This window comes from Neofelis nebulosa, chromosome 11 (genome assembly GCF_028018385.1).
Source record: "Neofelis nebulosa isolate mNeoNeb1 chromosome 11, mNeoNeb1.pri, whole genome shotgun sequence".
Taxonomy (NCBI): Eukaryota; Metazoa; Chordata; class Mammalia; order Carnivora; family Felidae; genus Neofelis; species Neofelis nebulosa.
In genome coordinates, this window is record NC_080792.1 from 13,683,219 (window position 1) to 13,698,656 (window position 15,438).

Sequence of the window (15,438 nt, forward strand, 5' to 3'; positions counted from 1 at the left end):
TTAAAAAAATTCCAATACAGTTAACCTCTAGTGTTATATTAGTTTTCAGGTATGTAGTATAGCGATTCAACAATTCTGTACATTCGTCAGTGCTCATCATGGTAAGTGTACTCTTTAATCTCTGTCACCCATTTCACCCATCCCTCCACCCAGCTCACCTCCAGTAAACCATCAGTTTGTTCTCTGTAGTTAAGAGTCTCTTTTTCAGTTTGTCTCTTTTTTTCTCCTTTGTTCATTTGTTTTGTTTCTTAAATTCCACATAAGAGTGACGTCATATGGTATTTGTTTTCCTCTGATGGACTTATTTCATTTAACATTATGCTCTCTAGATCCATCCATGTTGTTGCAAATGGCAAGATTTCATTCTTTTTTTATGGCTGAGTAATAGTCCATTGTGTGAAATTTTTTACACACACACCACATCTGCTTTATCCATTCATCTATCTATGGACACTCGGGCTGTTTTCATAATTTGGCTATTGTAAATAACTCTGCACCGAACATAAGGGTGCATATATCTTCTCAAATTAGTGTTTTCATATTCTATGGGCAAATAACTACCCATTGGTGGAATCATGGGATCATATGGTAATTCTCTTTTTTAAGTTTTTGAGGAACCTCCATACTGTTTTCCACAGTGGCTGCACCAGTTTGCATTCCCACCAGTAGTGCAGAAGGGTTCCTTTCTCTCCACATCCTTGCCAACACTTGTTTCTTGTGTTTTTGATGTTGGCCATTCTGACAGATATGAGGGGATATGTCATTGTGGTTTTGACTTGCATTTCCTTGGTGAGTGATGTTGAGCATCAGGTGTCTGTTTGGCCATCTGTATGTCTTCCTTGAAAAAATGTCTGTTCATGTCTTCTGCCCATTTTTAAGTTGGATTGTTTGGGTTTTTTTGTTTTTGTTTTTGTTTTTGTTTTTGTTTTTGTTTTTGGTGTTGAGTTGTATAAGTTCTTTACATATTTTGGATGCTAAGCCTTTATTAGGTATATCATTTGTGAATATTTTATCCCATTCTGTAGGTTGCCTTTTAGTTTTGTTGATTGTTTTCTTTGCTGTGTAGAAGCCTTTTATTTTGATGTAGTCCCAACTGGATTTAAAAAAAAAAAACTTTTATCTCTCAGTATATTTCTTGCCTTTAAGCTTTGTCTTCTAGTGTCTTTTGTCACAAGAGTTTTAAAATCAAATTTATCACCACTTTTTCTCTCTTTTTTTACTATTGTATCATTCCCCAACCTAAGATTATAAAAATAGTGACTGTATTTTGTTCTAAATATTTTAAAGTTAACTATAATTCTCTTGGAACCCATTTTGTGGATGAAATGAGAGTTTGAGATCAATTTTTTTCCCCTGTGAATAACCAATTGTCCCGGAACCATCTATGAAATAGTTCAGTCCTTAACCACAGTTTTCTAATGCTACCTCTGTCTCATCCCAAATTCTGATACATGGAGGGGCTCTCTCTATTGAATTGGTTAAGTTATCTATATCTGCCCCAATCCTAATGTGCCTGAATTATAAGGCTTTAATTAATGTCTTAATATCAGGACAAGTGCCCACTTTATATGTTTTCAGTATTATCTTGGCTGTTCATTGACCTTAATTCTTCTGTGTGAATTTTTAAACCAGGTAAAAATGTTTATGAAAAAGATTTCTGGGATTTTATTATGAATTACATTAGATTTATATATTAACTTAAAAGGAAGGTATTGATGTTAAATTTCCAAATCTCTGAGCATGATACAAATCACTGTTTATTTAGCTCTTATGACTTCTAGTGAAGTTTAATAATTTGCTTTAGATTTATTCCTAGGTTTGTCATAGTTTATTGCTATTGCTAATGGGATCTTTTAAAAACTACATTTTCTAGTTGATTGTTGCTGATAAGAATGTCATGAGTGTTTGTATGTTAACCTTGTCTCCGGGTGTTCGTGCCAGACTCTCTTATTACTTGTAATTGTTTGTAGTTTCTTTTGGATTCTCTATGTAGACAGTCTTATCATCTGCAAATAATGCTTCTTTTGTTTCTCCATTTCTAATCCTTATTTCTGTTACTCCTTTCCCTTGTTTTATTGCATCAGCTCTGTGTCTCACACAATGATGAATGGGGGGAGAGGGTGATGGAAAAAGCATATTTGTCTAGTTCCTGACTTTAAAGGAGATGTGTTCCTAAAGTTTATTGTAGGTTCTTCATAGAAACTACTTCTTAGTTAAAACTTCCTTCTGTTCTTGGTTGGCTAGGTATTTTATTGCATTTTAAAATTGTGAATGGGTGGTAAATTTCATTAAATACTTTTTCTGCATCTATTGGTATGATTATATAGTTTTTCCTTTTGTAATCTGTCAATGTGCTGAATTACATTAGCTAATGTTAAATCTTCATTGAGCTTCTAGGATAAACCCTACCGGATCATCACAAACACACACACAGACTCACAGCACATATTAAGCATGTGATAAATATATGTGATACATGATATGTATCAGATTGAAAACATATATTTTTAGAGAAATATTATATATTTATGCACACACTACACTCATGAATATGTTTGTTGATATTTTACTTTGGATTTTTGCTTTGATATTTTGAACTGAGATTGACTGATTGCTTTCCTGTTTTGTACTGTCAGTCTATTTCTAAAGTCCAGACTGAACTTTTATAAAAATACATCCAGGAGCTTTTGTTGTTTGTCTGTTTTTTTCTGTCAATTTTGGTAACATATTTTTCTAGGAGATTTTTTTATTTCATCTGTTTTTAGATTTATTGCTTTAAAGCAGAGAATAGAATTCTCATACTTAAAAAAATAATTGCTGTATTATAGTTATGGGGTTTTTATGCCTAATAGCGTTTATTTGTGCCTTCTTTTATTTCTCTTAGTCATGCTTGTTGTGTTTCTACCAATTTTATTAGTCTTTTTAAAGAATCAACCTTTGTTTTCTTCCTGCTCTATATTGTTTCTTGGTTTTTACTTTATTGATTTGTTGTCGTTATTATTGCCTTCCTACTGCCTTATCCATTTGTGGAAAAAAGAACTTTCTTCTATTGTCTTTATTTTATTGCTCCCTACCTTCTTAATTTTGAATTTTTCTTGTTTTTTGATATTGCACTTAATGCTAAGCATTCCTTCTACTAAAATCTAAGGTTTCAACTATTGTTGTGCAATTCTAAATGTTTTGTTACTTTCATTTCTATTTCGTATTAATAACTCAGTAGTGTGTTTTTGAAATTTCAAATGTACTGGGGCTTGGTGGCTGTGGTTTTGTTATTGATTTCAAGTTTTATTGTATTTTGGTTGATGATTGTGGTCTGAATGTTAGCAGTTCTTTGAAATTTGTTGGGACTTGCTCTGTGGCTTAGAACTTGGTCAATTTTTGTAAACATTTCATGTGTATTCTTTATTGGGTGGAGTATTCTCTTTCCGTATACATTAGATGAAGTTTATGAGATGCATTTTATAAATCTGTATTTTTTTTCTCTTCTTTAGTTTGATCTATTTATTTCATGAGATGTGTGCTAAAATCTCTCACTATAATTTTGAATTGTTACATTCATATGATTAACTCAGTTCTTGCTATATATGCTTGACAGAGTACTGTTAGGTACACAGAAGGATTCCTGGTGAATGCATCCTTTTATCATTAGGCAGTGACCCTCTTTATCACCCCGAATGCTTTTGGCTTTGAAGTCTCTTTTAGCAGATTCGTTTATTCATTCAATTAAAAGAAATATTTATTGCATATTTATTATTTGTAGGGACACTTATATTTGAACACATTATTTTATGTGTATCCCTGCTGTGACATTATGTTTTAGGTTTCTGTCTTGTAAACAGCTGGAGTTTTACAAAATTCAGTCTGACGATTTCTGCCTTTTAAGGGATTAGTTTTAAGCCATTTACGTTTATTTGATAAGTCATATATTTGGAGTTCACTAGGAATCCAAATGTCTTCTATACGCCATGCTTCTTCTTCACTTGTTTTTTCTTCCTATTCTGTCTTCTGTTAGATGACTTGAGTCTTCCTGTTGGTTTTGCTTTCCCTTTCCTGTGCTCACTCCTTGCTCCCCGTGTGGCATTAGGCCTCCCGGCCATGGCCACGCTCAAGGTCCAGCCTGGACCCCAAGTGCAGGAGGCTATGTTCCATGAGGACAGAGGACCTACTCAGGAACTATTTCCCCAAGAAGACTTCTGAGCTGGAAGCATTTTTAAAGGATCCAGCTCTCCATGAAGCTAACCTGAGCAATCTGAGGGCCCCAATGGATGTCCTGGTGCCTAATCCTGTCAAGGGGAAAGAGAAGGAAGAGCAGAAGAAACTGCAAGAGAAGGAAGATGAGGATTAAAAGATGAGAGGGCAAGCTGAGAGCCGAGGTTCTCCCAGGAGTCCAGTAAATGGCAAGAAAATCGTGATCCTCTTGCAGCACCTGCCGCCTGAGACCGAGGATGTCACTGGGCAGTCAGCCTGGCCCCCACCTAGCTGCAGCTGGAGATACCTCGGATTGAGGACAGCATCAGTTTTGGAGTGGCTGTCCGGCAGGAGGTGTGTGAGCTGAAGAGACCACCCTTCACGCCTAGTTGGAAGCCTCCCATGCTCCCTCCAGTCTCCAAGGATTCCTTGGAAGGGGGCAGGGTGGCCGAGTAGCCCCACGGGGGGGATTATCCACAGCTGGTGCAAGAGCTGAATGAAATAGAGTGCTAGGACTTTGGCTGGTGGTCATGGAGATCCGCAGTGCTTGTGTGGTGCTGTATGACATCATCCCAAAGGACTTCAAGAAGCTCAAGAAACCCGGGGGAGAAACAAAGGCAATGGTGTATCGAGAGCCCTCCCTCTCGTTATGTGCTGAGCCCAGCAGATACATCCCCACCTCTAACTGGGGCTCCAGACTTTCCCTACCTTCCTCCTTTTGGGGTTTCTTCCTCACTTTGGATCCCAGGTACAAGAAATACACATCTACCATTTTTAAAAAATGCTGTTTTCCTCTTGTAACGTATGTGTTTTGTTCTGTTATTTTAGCTGTTACTCTTGAACCTTAAAAATTGTATTTGAGTCAACAAAGTCTAAAACTAAAGTTTATCTGGGGGCGCCTGGGTGGCTCAGTCGGTTGAGCGTCTGACTTTGGCTCGGGTCATGATCTCGCAGTTCACGAGTTCGAGCCCCGCACCGGGCTCTGTGCTGACAGCTCAGAGCCTGGAGTCCGCTTCGGATTCTGTGTCTCCCTCTCCTGCTTGTGCTCTGTCGCTCTGTCTCTCCAAAATAAATCAAAAGAACATTTAAAAAAAGTTTATCTGTATCTCTGTTTTCTTCTCAAATAACATAACAGACCCCTTAGAACACTTTAATGACGATTTTATCTCTCATATTCTGATATGACACTGTTGAATATTTTATCATCTATCATTTTGGTTTTTTGTTCCCAACTAGTTTTTTTGTTTTGTTTTGTTTTGTTTTTTTACAAATCTACTTTTTAAAATATGCCAACACAGGGGCACCTGGGTGGCTCAGTCGGTTGAGTGTCCGACTTCGGCTCAGGCCACGATCTCACAGTTCGTGAGTTTGAGTCCCGCATCGGGCTCTGTGCTGACAGCTCAGAGCCTGGCCTGCTTCTGATTCTGTGTCTCCCTCTCTCTCTACTCCTCCCCCACTCATGCTCTGTCTCTCTCTCAAAAATAAATAAACATTAAAAAAAATTTAAAATATGTCAACTCATGTACCATTTTATTTACACTGTGGTTAAGAGTATGAAAACCAGAAGCAAACTGCTCTAATTTGAATTTCAATTTTATGGTAAATCGCTTAGAATTGGTGCCTGGTATGCAGTAAAGTACAGAGTTAACCCTCTGGAAATGTTCCTCATGTTGCTTTTTGGATTCTGTTCATCCTTTCTCAGTTCAGATTCCTTTTTACTGAAGTACATCCTTGGGTAGTTATTTCATGAAAGGTTTAGGAAGATTAAACAATCTCTCTCAGTCTGTCTGCCAGTATCTTTAATTTTTACCCTCAGTCTTGAATAATAACTTTCTAGGGATAGAATTCTATGTAGCTCTTTTCCCTCAGCATTTGAAATTATTGTTTCACTGCCTTCCAACACCTACCATTGATAAGGTGTAGTTACGCTGATCTGTCATTCGTTTACAGGTGTCTATTTTTTCCTCTCTAATGGCTTTACAGGGGGTGTTTTTGTTATTGTCGTTATTTTTCCTTTTGTTCTTGTCTGATTATCTGCAGTTTCAACACAGTCCTGTCTGGGATGCAATATGCTTCTTGAATCTAAGGGTTCCTAATACTCAGCAATTTGGAGAAATTCTCAATCATAATCTCTGAATGTTGTCTCTCTCCAGTTGTCTTTGTTATATCTTTCTTATCTCTCGGTTACATTTATGTTAGACCTTGGTATTCTCTTCTTCATGTCTCTTACCGGTGTTTTCTATTTCCCGCATTGCTATTTGACTGTGGTTCATTTTCTTCTCAATCTTCCCTTACCCTTTCCATTCCTGTCCTAAGGTGAAGAGCGTTAACATCTGGCATGCATCCTTCCACACATTTATTGAAGCTCATATAACCACACGGCACGTATACATCCATATAAATTAAACAACAGTGTTTTGTTTCTGTTTGCAAAAACTCCAGTCATACGTATGCATCACTTTACAGCCTGTCTTTCTTAGTAAATTAAGAATATCCCTCCAGGGGTGCCTGGGTGGCGCAGTCGGTTAAGCATCTGACTTCAGCCAGGTCACGATCTCACGGTCCGTGAGTTCGAGCCCCGCGTCAGGCTCTGGGCTGATGGCTCGGAGCCTGGAGCCTGCTTCCGGTTCTGTGTCTCCCTCTCTCTCTGCCCCTCCCCCGTTCATGCTCTGTCTCTCTCTGTCCCAAAAATAAAAAAAAAAAAAAAAAAAAAAAACGTTGAAGAAAAAAAAAAAAAAAAAGAATATCCCTCCAGATAAGTACACACACATTTAACCATTTAAAAAACATTTTTTATTGTTTATTTGTTTTGAAGGAGAGCTAGAGAGACAGAGCGTGAGTGGGGGAGGGGCAGAGAGAGAGGGAGACGCAGAATCCCAAGAAGGTTCCAGGCTGTGAGCTGTCAGCACAGAGCCCCACGCGGGGCTTGAACTCACAGACTGCGAGACCATGACCTGAGCCGAGGTCAGATGCCTAACCGACTGAGCCGCCCTGGCGCCCCTAAATTTAGCTATTTTTAAAAAGTAGCTAAGTAGGGGTACCTGGGCGGCTCAGTCGGTTAAGTGTCTGACTTCTGCTTTCGGCCCAGGTCATGACCTCGTGGTTTGTGAGTTCGGTCGGGCTCCACGCTGACAGCATGGGGCCTGCTTAGGATTCTCTGTCCCTCTCTCTCTCTCCCTCTCTTTCTGCCCCTCCCCTGCTTGCGTGCTCTCTCTCTCTCAAAATAAATAAATGCACTTTAAATAAATAAGTAAATAAATAAATAAATAAATAAATAAATAAATAAATAAATTTAAAAAAGCTAAGTAAATTCTGTGCTGTGGCCGGTGTAGTTCATTCAGCTGTTCCACTATTGGTGAACCCGGAAGTTATTTTCGGTGTTGTGTCTCCACAAGCATTGTAGACAACAACATCCCGGTACATATTTACCTATGTGCTATTTCCTTAGTTTCTACGGGAACAAATTCGACCCTACCCTGCTACCCCCGGCCCCTCCTGAAGAACATCACTTTCCATCGTTTGGCCTTTTCTTCTGGCGTGTGTACACGTCCACATCTAAATCGTGTCTATACTGTTCGGTGTTATCAACTTTCTTCGCGATGCCGTTAACTTGATTCTCGCTCTCTTATGTAACTGCTCACCCTGCACTTTCTCCCAGTAGAATTGTGTTTGCAGTCGTGGGTTAAATCGGTTGTGAGGGTTTTCACTACGTCGCCTGTGTAAATCACATTATCAGCTGAGCTGTTTATTTTCATCAAGTTAAAATCTGTGTTGTTTTTTTTTCATTTCCTTAGCAAGTGCTTCATACCTATTGCACATTTCCCCTAGCTCTTGCATACCCCACAAGTACATTTTTTTCCACAAGGCTGATCACATCAGTAACCTGTTGGTTCCACTTATTTTCTTGGTGACATCCTTTCTGCCGACTTCCATTTTCCTTTTATCTGGACTTTTCTCTAGGCCTGCTCTACACCTGTCATGCTGGGATATGTCGTATTATTCTAGTACTTGCCATTGCCCTTCTTCTGAGTTGAATCCGCTCTCGTGATTTACTCCATTGTTTGAGGTAACATAGCCCCCCTCCCCCGCCCAGCAAATTATGAGAATTAAAACCCAGTAGAGTAGTGGTAGCCCCCAGGACGTCTTTCTCTTGATCCACTGGCCCAGTCTGGATGGACTGCTCTCTATGCCCGGGGCCCAGTTGTCTGCTCCCTTCACCACATCATCCCTCTGCCTTAGTCTTATGTGGGATTGCATAAAATTCCGTCTCTTTTCCACTCACTCATTTTTGTGGTTCCCAGCCTGCATCGCCTATCAAAAATGGACCCACAAGAGATACAGCCACACTTTGAATGTCTCAGAAGGTCTTTATTGTCTCTTCTCACTTGATGGTTTGTCTGTCTTACACAAGGAACTCTAAGTCAAAAATACATCTTCTTCTGAAGTTTGAAGACATTGCTCTTAGGTATGCTAACTCCCAGTGCTGTGGTCGGAAGGCTAAACCCGTTCTGACTCTTGAGGCTTTGTACCTGATCTTTCTCTTCTTCCTCCCTGCAACTTGTAGACTCTTGCCTTTGCCCCAGGATTCTAAATTTCACAATACTTGTCCTCTGTGTGAATCTGTTTTCATCTATTGTACTTAGCACTCAATGTGTTCTTTCAGTCTGCTGGGATTTTCTTCTACGAGCTCCAGCTTTCCTTTCCAGAGCTCCTATTATTTGGGTGTTGTACTTTCTAGACCAGTCCTCCAGTTTTCTCACATTTTATCTCCTGTTTTCTGTCTCTCTATTGTTTTGCTCTTCTTGGGGGCCGTTTCTTAAACTTCAATTTCCAACCTATTGGGTTTTCATTTCTGTTATTATTTTAAATTTCCTCTTTTCATCTATAAATAGTTGGGTGTTTTTTTTTTTAAAGCATTGTGTTCTGTTTTCATGTGTGTAAGTAACATTCTCATAGCTTTCTGAGAGACATTTTTTTATCTCTTTTGAAATTTTCTTCTTCTTTCATGATCTCTATTTCCCCCCATTACCTTTTCCTCTTTTCTGATTTGAACTCTGTTTCTCATGTCGAGGCTCTCCTTGCGTGTCTGGTAATCCTTGGTTGTCTGCCTTTTTTCAAGACTGAAGAACTCATAAGCTTAGAATCTCCGAGGTTGTGTGAGGGGCTCGCTAACTCTGAGCATCACCATGGAATAATATGTTTATGCCATTTGTTGGGGGAACTCCTATAGTCAGCCCCTACACATGAGGAGTCTCGGGGAGAGAACACTCTTCCAGACTCTCACATGGAAGGGAAGGATCTGCCTGTGAGAGCTGAGAGCTGTGGGGAGGAATAAGACTGGAGGGGTCAGCATTCAGAATGCAACTTTCTCTTTTGTTTGATGGATGATGTCTCCTGATCCAGGAATCTTCTCTCCAAAGACTAAACATCCAGTTGTACCCACTGGGATAGAGGCTGCTGCCCAGCAGGATGGAGTTGACGAGAGGACCTGGGATCTGGAAATATAATTCATTCTTACAAATCTTTCTCTTCATTCTCCTTATTTTATCACGCTTTCTCTCTTTTTCCTCCTCCATTCCGGACGTAACTAACAGTATCTGTTCCTGGGCCTTTGGAGCAACTGCTGGTTGGCTCCTAACATTCTTTCTTCCTAGTTTAGAACTCAGCTTCCTTTGATCTGCTAGTTCTGTTCCTGCTCGTCCATCTCTTTTCCATCTTCCAGAATCTTGTTACTATTATCTCTTCACCTGTTCTCCTTGTCCTTGTGGGTTAAATGGTCGTTTTCTCTAGTTTCCCTAGCAAGGAAATGTTAGTATCCCTAGCAAGTGAAACCATGGTGTGTTCGATTCTCCATTTTTACTTGGAAGTCCTTTGTTACACTTTGGTTGATTTCCCCAAATCTCTTCTTCCGTGTCACTAGATCTATGTTTGTGTTGTTCCACTGCCTAACTTTTCCACTGAGTTATTTTTAAGGGTTCTGTTTTGTTTTTCTTTTCACATCTGCCTGTTGCCTTTATTTACTCCTATTGGTTCCTCATGGCTTTTAGTCTTTCTTATATTACTTCAATAATCTTAAGCAATCTTATTTTGTAGGCCATTTCAGGTTTTAGTATTTTTCCAGTTCTTAGGATTTGAGTTGTTCAGAATTTCCCTTTGTGGCCGTTCCTCGTGGCAGTTTATTTCCCGTGTGTGCGTTTGTGTGTGTGTATTCTTGCAGGCTCATCTCACAGATTTCTTTTCTATGGGAACCTTGTGAGTCCTGAGGTGTGACAGTGTCCTGCATGGTGGCCACATACTTGTTTTTTCTGGAGATTAAGGAGTTTCAACGGTCCTGGAATTTTGTCTACATTCATTTCTTGTCATGGGACTCCTACGCCTAGATGTATAGATAGTGTAAATTCCGATCCTTCCATCGAATGCGGGTCATGTTTAGGGTTTTTGTTTTGCGAGGTGTCCTGAACCGTGGATATAGGGCAATTTTCTGCCCTTCGTTTTTGACTCTGCGGGCAGAGTGCTTTTCATTTCTTTTTCATGGGTAAGGTGGCTTTTTAAGGCTTTCACATTCATGAAGGGGGCTCAATTCTGGCCCCCTGCCTCATACAGGACCAAGGCCATACACCTTCATGGGCCTTAGAATCTTATCACTATTCCCAGATCTCTAGGGACATTTGTGTAAGTCTGAAACCCACTTTGGGCACTGTGGAGTCCAGTTTTGGTGAAAGCTCTGGTTTCGGTTTTTGTCTTCATTCCTATAGGCTGTGCTTTTTTCCCCTCCTTCCTTTGTCCCTAGCTTAGTTCTCGGATGTTTTCTTGAGAATCGCGCATCTTAGTAGTGGGAAGGGATCCATAGCATCAGCCCCATGTTTGCTGTTTTCTGGAAATTAACACTCACATCCACTATTGAGCTAAAACAAAACTCAAGTTGAACGTAGAGGACCATGGATTGCCGGAGATGGAAGGGTTCTTAGAGAACATACTAAACATACTAAACAAAAGCTCAAGAACATACTAAACATATGTTCAGTACATACTAAACATACTAAACAAAACTCATACTAAACATACTAAACAACTAAACAAAAGCTAAACTAAACATACTAACATACTAAACATACTAAACAAAAGCTCAAGTTGAACGTAGAGGACCATGGATTGCCGGAGATGGAAGGGTTCTTAGAGACCATTTCATCTAGCCCTAGCATTTTATTTGAGGAAACGAAGGCTCAAAACTGATGAAACCGCTTGCCCACAGACGCTTGGCCAGTTAGTGAAAAGGCTGGGGATAGAACTCAAAGGGTGGCCACTTTCTTTCTCACCACATCACAGGGAAGAGCACTGTCATCTAGCAGCTAGCACTTGTCTGGTTCCAGGACACCTCGATCTGATGACTGTGATTTAAATCACTGCAAGATTTTGGGAAAGCCACTTAGACCATTGTGTTTCTTTTATCTTGTTTTTACCTTCTGGAATAAAAAGTAGTAATGCTTGTTGGATCACTTACGTGGCTTATTCCCGTCCCGATTTTGATTGTTTTCTGCTTTTATTTTTCTCGAAGAAAAATGCCTGTTTCTCTCCTTTCTTCTTCTTTCCTTCTTTTGTAGCCCAGTTAAGGTTTTGTCTTCCAGAACCCTCCCCTGAAGTCTGAAGCCCAGGGAGGGTTTTTTCTCTTCTCCGACTCCTTTTAAAATTATCGTTTGAACATCACAGTTGGCACCATACTTATGAATATTTCTGACCCTGTTTAATGATTGAACATACATGTACTTTATTTCCTCAACTAAATTGTAATGGCTAGTTCGTAGAAATCATACTTACGCATCTTTACCATTTCTCGGAGTGGTTTTCTTGATTAATTCTTGAGGAAACAACTTAGAGGAAATATGGTCTCTGAGATAGAGCCTTCGCTTCGTGTCAGGAAGCCTGGATTTTGCCCCTTTTCTCAGCCTCAGCTCACTCGTAATAGAGTGGTCATGTAATTTATCAAACTGGGACACTTATGAGAGTAAAGGGGGCCCTATTAATAATTTTGCAGGGAAAACAGGTGTAAACCAGGACTCTCCCTGACAAGCTGGCACATATGGTCACCTTATGTCATAGATCACCTTGGGCTCTTTAGAAAAATTTGCACAGCTGCCACCAAGATACCGGTCTTCAAACAAAAAATTACCATCTCTTAAAAAAGTTCTCATCTACTAGCAGAACTTCCTAGGTAATAAAATTTTTAGTTTTCTCAGCTACTTTCATGGCTTTAAATGCTCATCGTAACTGAAGTTAACATAAATTATGGGGTTTGAGAGTCAGGACTGCTAAGAGATGAATGCCTTTATTTTCCATATCAACCCACTCTCTGCCCTGAAAGGGAAGAACACTCCCCATTTCTAGAGTTGTGAGCCTTCTTTTCTTGGTGCTTCTTGAAACATAGGCATCTTACCTCTGCTACCTGCAGTGATGGAGGGAAGTTCTGTGAGTGATTGCCGATCCGCAAGAGGGGATACATCTTCAAATAATGGTGTATTTGGTGGCTTAGCCTAGTAAGGTGAGTAGGTCCTTAAAAGATGCACTGTGGCTCACCAATCGGCTTGCTTCTACAGCTCCTGCCATAGTGCTGTGTACATAGTAGGTACTTGGTAAACGTTTGTTAGCTTGAAATTCTGAGGAGCACTTGGAAGACCGTGGTAGCTCGTAAACTCCCTTACCAGTGCTAGTAACTTCATTTCTGCTTATGCTTGGGGAGTACCGGCGTGGTTGGGGCATGGTGTTGGAATGCTAAGAAAAACAGATACTATCTCTACCCTGCAGTATTTTATGATCTAGAGGCAGCTTCAGAGCATAAACAACTAAGGCTGGGAAAGTTCAGGAGAAAGAACAATCAATTTTGACCTGGGGGAGTTAAGTGGCATTTGAGCTAAGTTTAAGAACTAAGATTTTATTCTAGGACAGAGGTGGGAGAAGGTCGTTGCACACAATGGGAACAGCGTGAACAAAAACCCACTGGAGTACAACTGCTTGGTATGTTTGGAGAATCAGAAGACACTCTACATGTTTGGAAGATAAGCTTTCATAGGCGGTGGGATGTGAAAGACAACAATCTTTTAACGTCAACCTTGGGAACTCAGCTTATATTATGTAGACAATGGGAATCACAGTTTTGAATGAGTGCAGGGATATCAACCAACTCACGGGAAGAATGATAACCTGGCTGCAGGGAGACCAGTTGTGAAGAGGCTCTTGTGTCTAGCAGAGATATCAGGGCAAGGGGGGATAAAAAGAAGGAGCCAGATATGAGATACAGAACTGACAGTTTGTTGGATGTTGGGCTGAGGAGAAGGCAAGAGCCAAACGCAGCACCAAGGGACTGAGTAGGTGATGACACTGTGAAAAGATGCTGGAAAGGCAGAGAGGAGCAGAGTTGGACTGGTAGATATTTCTAGAGAGGTCTGTGAGGAGACTAAGTGAGGTAGTGCATGAAAAAACCTTGAACAGTGCTTTCCATAAAGTAGGGGTCTAATAAACACTAAATTAAATGAAGGAGGGGAGGAAGGAAAGAAAGGAAGGAGGGAACTTTTCCTGTCTCTCCGCACGGTACCACAACAAGGAACACATTTATTTAGGGTGTTAGGAGATCCATTGGGAATCATTCACTGGGGCTGTTCCTGTCAATACACTTGCTAATTATTTCACGTTAGTTGCACGTACAGGACATGAGGGAGCTCAGAAAAAAACCAAGACCAGAATTTGCTGGGGTCAGACAGAGGAGAGGTGAGCTTCAAGCCAAACTTGGCAGGAAGACAGAGAATTGGAGTGATGAACAGGCCCTCCGGAGACAGAGGGAGGCAAGAAGGCAGACGTGAACGCGCCAGCCATATAGGGAGCGAGAAGGATGCTGGTTGACCTTGCAGGGAGTCTCCACGCGTGGAGAAATGTCATTGGGTGAGCTGTGGGGCAGTCCTCCCAAGGAGGATGTTGCTTACTTTCTGATGAGCCTATCCTCAAATTCTGTCAGGTGAACCCTGTCCTCCATGATAACCAGCCCTATTCCTCTTAAATTTGTCCTGTTTGGAATAATAACAAGCAACCAAGACGCCAAGTCACATTGACTTTTTCTGGAGAGCCATTTCAGGATAACTCGATAAATCCTTTTATTGGAAGTCCTGGCCAATACTTTGCCTCATGAAATGACTTTGGGTTTCTTTGCCTCAGTCTTCAATTACTGCGTAAACATTGTAGTCTCGTGATTACGTGGTGTTTAGAGGGCAGTGCGTCAAGTGCATTGCTAAAACTGTTCGCCTGCAGCGAGATCACATCTGCTTCAGGAAAACCAGAAAGCAGAAACACAGCTTATTTGGTAAACAGCCTCAATTAGAGCATCAGAGAGAGAGAAGGTGTAAAATCTGGCCGTGGGCGTGATGTCTCCTCTTAAATCAGAGAATCTTGAAGCTGGGGAAGTTCTGTGGAAGCCTTCCACGGCCACTTTATGCAGGTGGTGGCACTCATACCCCTCCTGAATGCTTCCATGGAAGGGGAGTTCTCAGAATGCGCCAACTTGTACAAAAAGGCAAACCACAGTTGAATGAAAACTTTCAAGTTAACCTCTCCTAACACTGGTTGCAAACTCATTGTGTTGGCCACAGTGTAAAATGAATGCCACCCAGAGGCTACCTGGGAATATTTTTATTCGATCTACAGAATCCCAGTGTCGGTCAATGATGCATCTCTTTTCTGTATGGAGAAAATCTTCTTACATCATCTTCTCCTGTAATTTCTCTTCATCTTCATCACCATAGACTTATTTTGTCTTTTCCCCGGGGGTACCATGCCTTCTCTTGCTACGGGTTCCAAGAAGTGGCTGCACTCAGAGGTTTGATAATAAAAATGGGCCGGTCTCAAAAACAACGACAGTTCTCCGTAAATGTTGGATCACGTCAACGGACTTCGGCATTTGGCTGCGCTGTTGTAGACATTCACATAAATCTTTACAAAGTGCCACTGCAACTTAGCATTTCTTCGTCCCTGTTTCCACTCTTTCCTCTTTATTTGAGGCCATTATCAACCCACGCTGACACGACTGCTTTGTAAATGGGTTTTAATCTCTGCCTCTGGGGGCCACTGCATAGTGTCCTAAAACCTCACTTTGATGATTACCCCGTCTCACTTAACAACCTTGATGGCAACATTTTAAAAATAATATATTGTCCTGACCACAAATGCAAGACATGGTTTATTTGCAGAAAAGTGGGAAAATAGGGAAAA

At 40.7% G+C, this 15,438-nt stretch overlaps 1 protein-coding gene and 1 pseudogene across 2 annotated transcripts in view; both read left to right on the forward strand.

Annotated features, from left to right (window-relative positions):
* The window catches only part of BCL2 (BCL2 apoptosis regulator), a 180,223-nt gene that overhangs the window by 80,177 nt on the left and 84,608 nt on the right, over positions 1-15,438 (forward strand). The window lies entirely within an intron of this gene.
* Positions 2,873-6,684, forward strand: LOC131489960 (proteasome activator complex subunit 1-like; annotated as a pseudogene).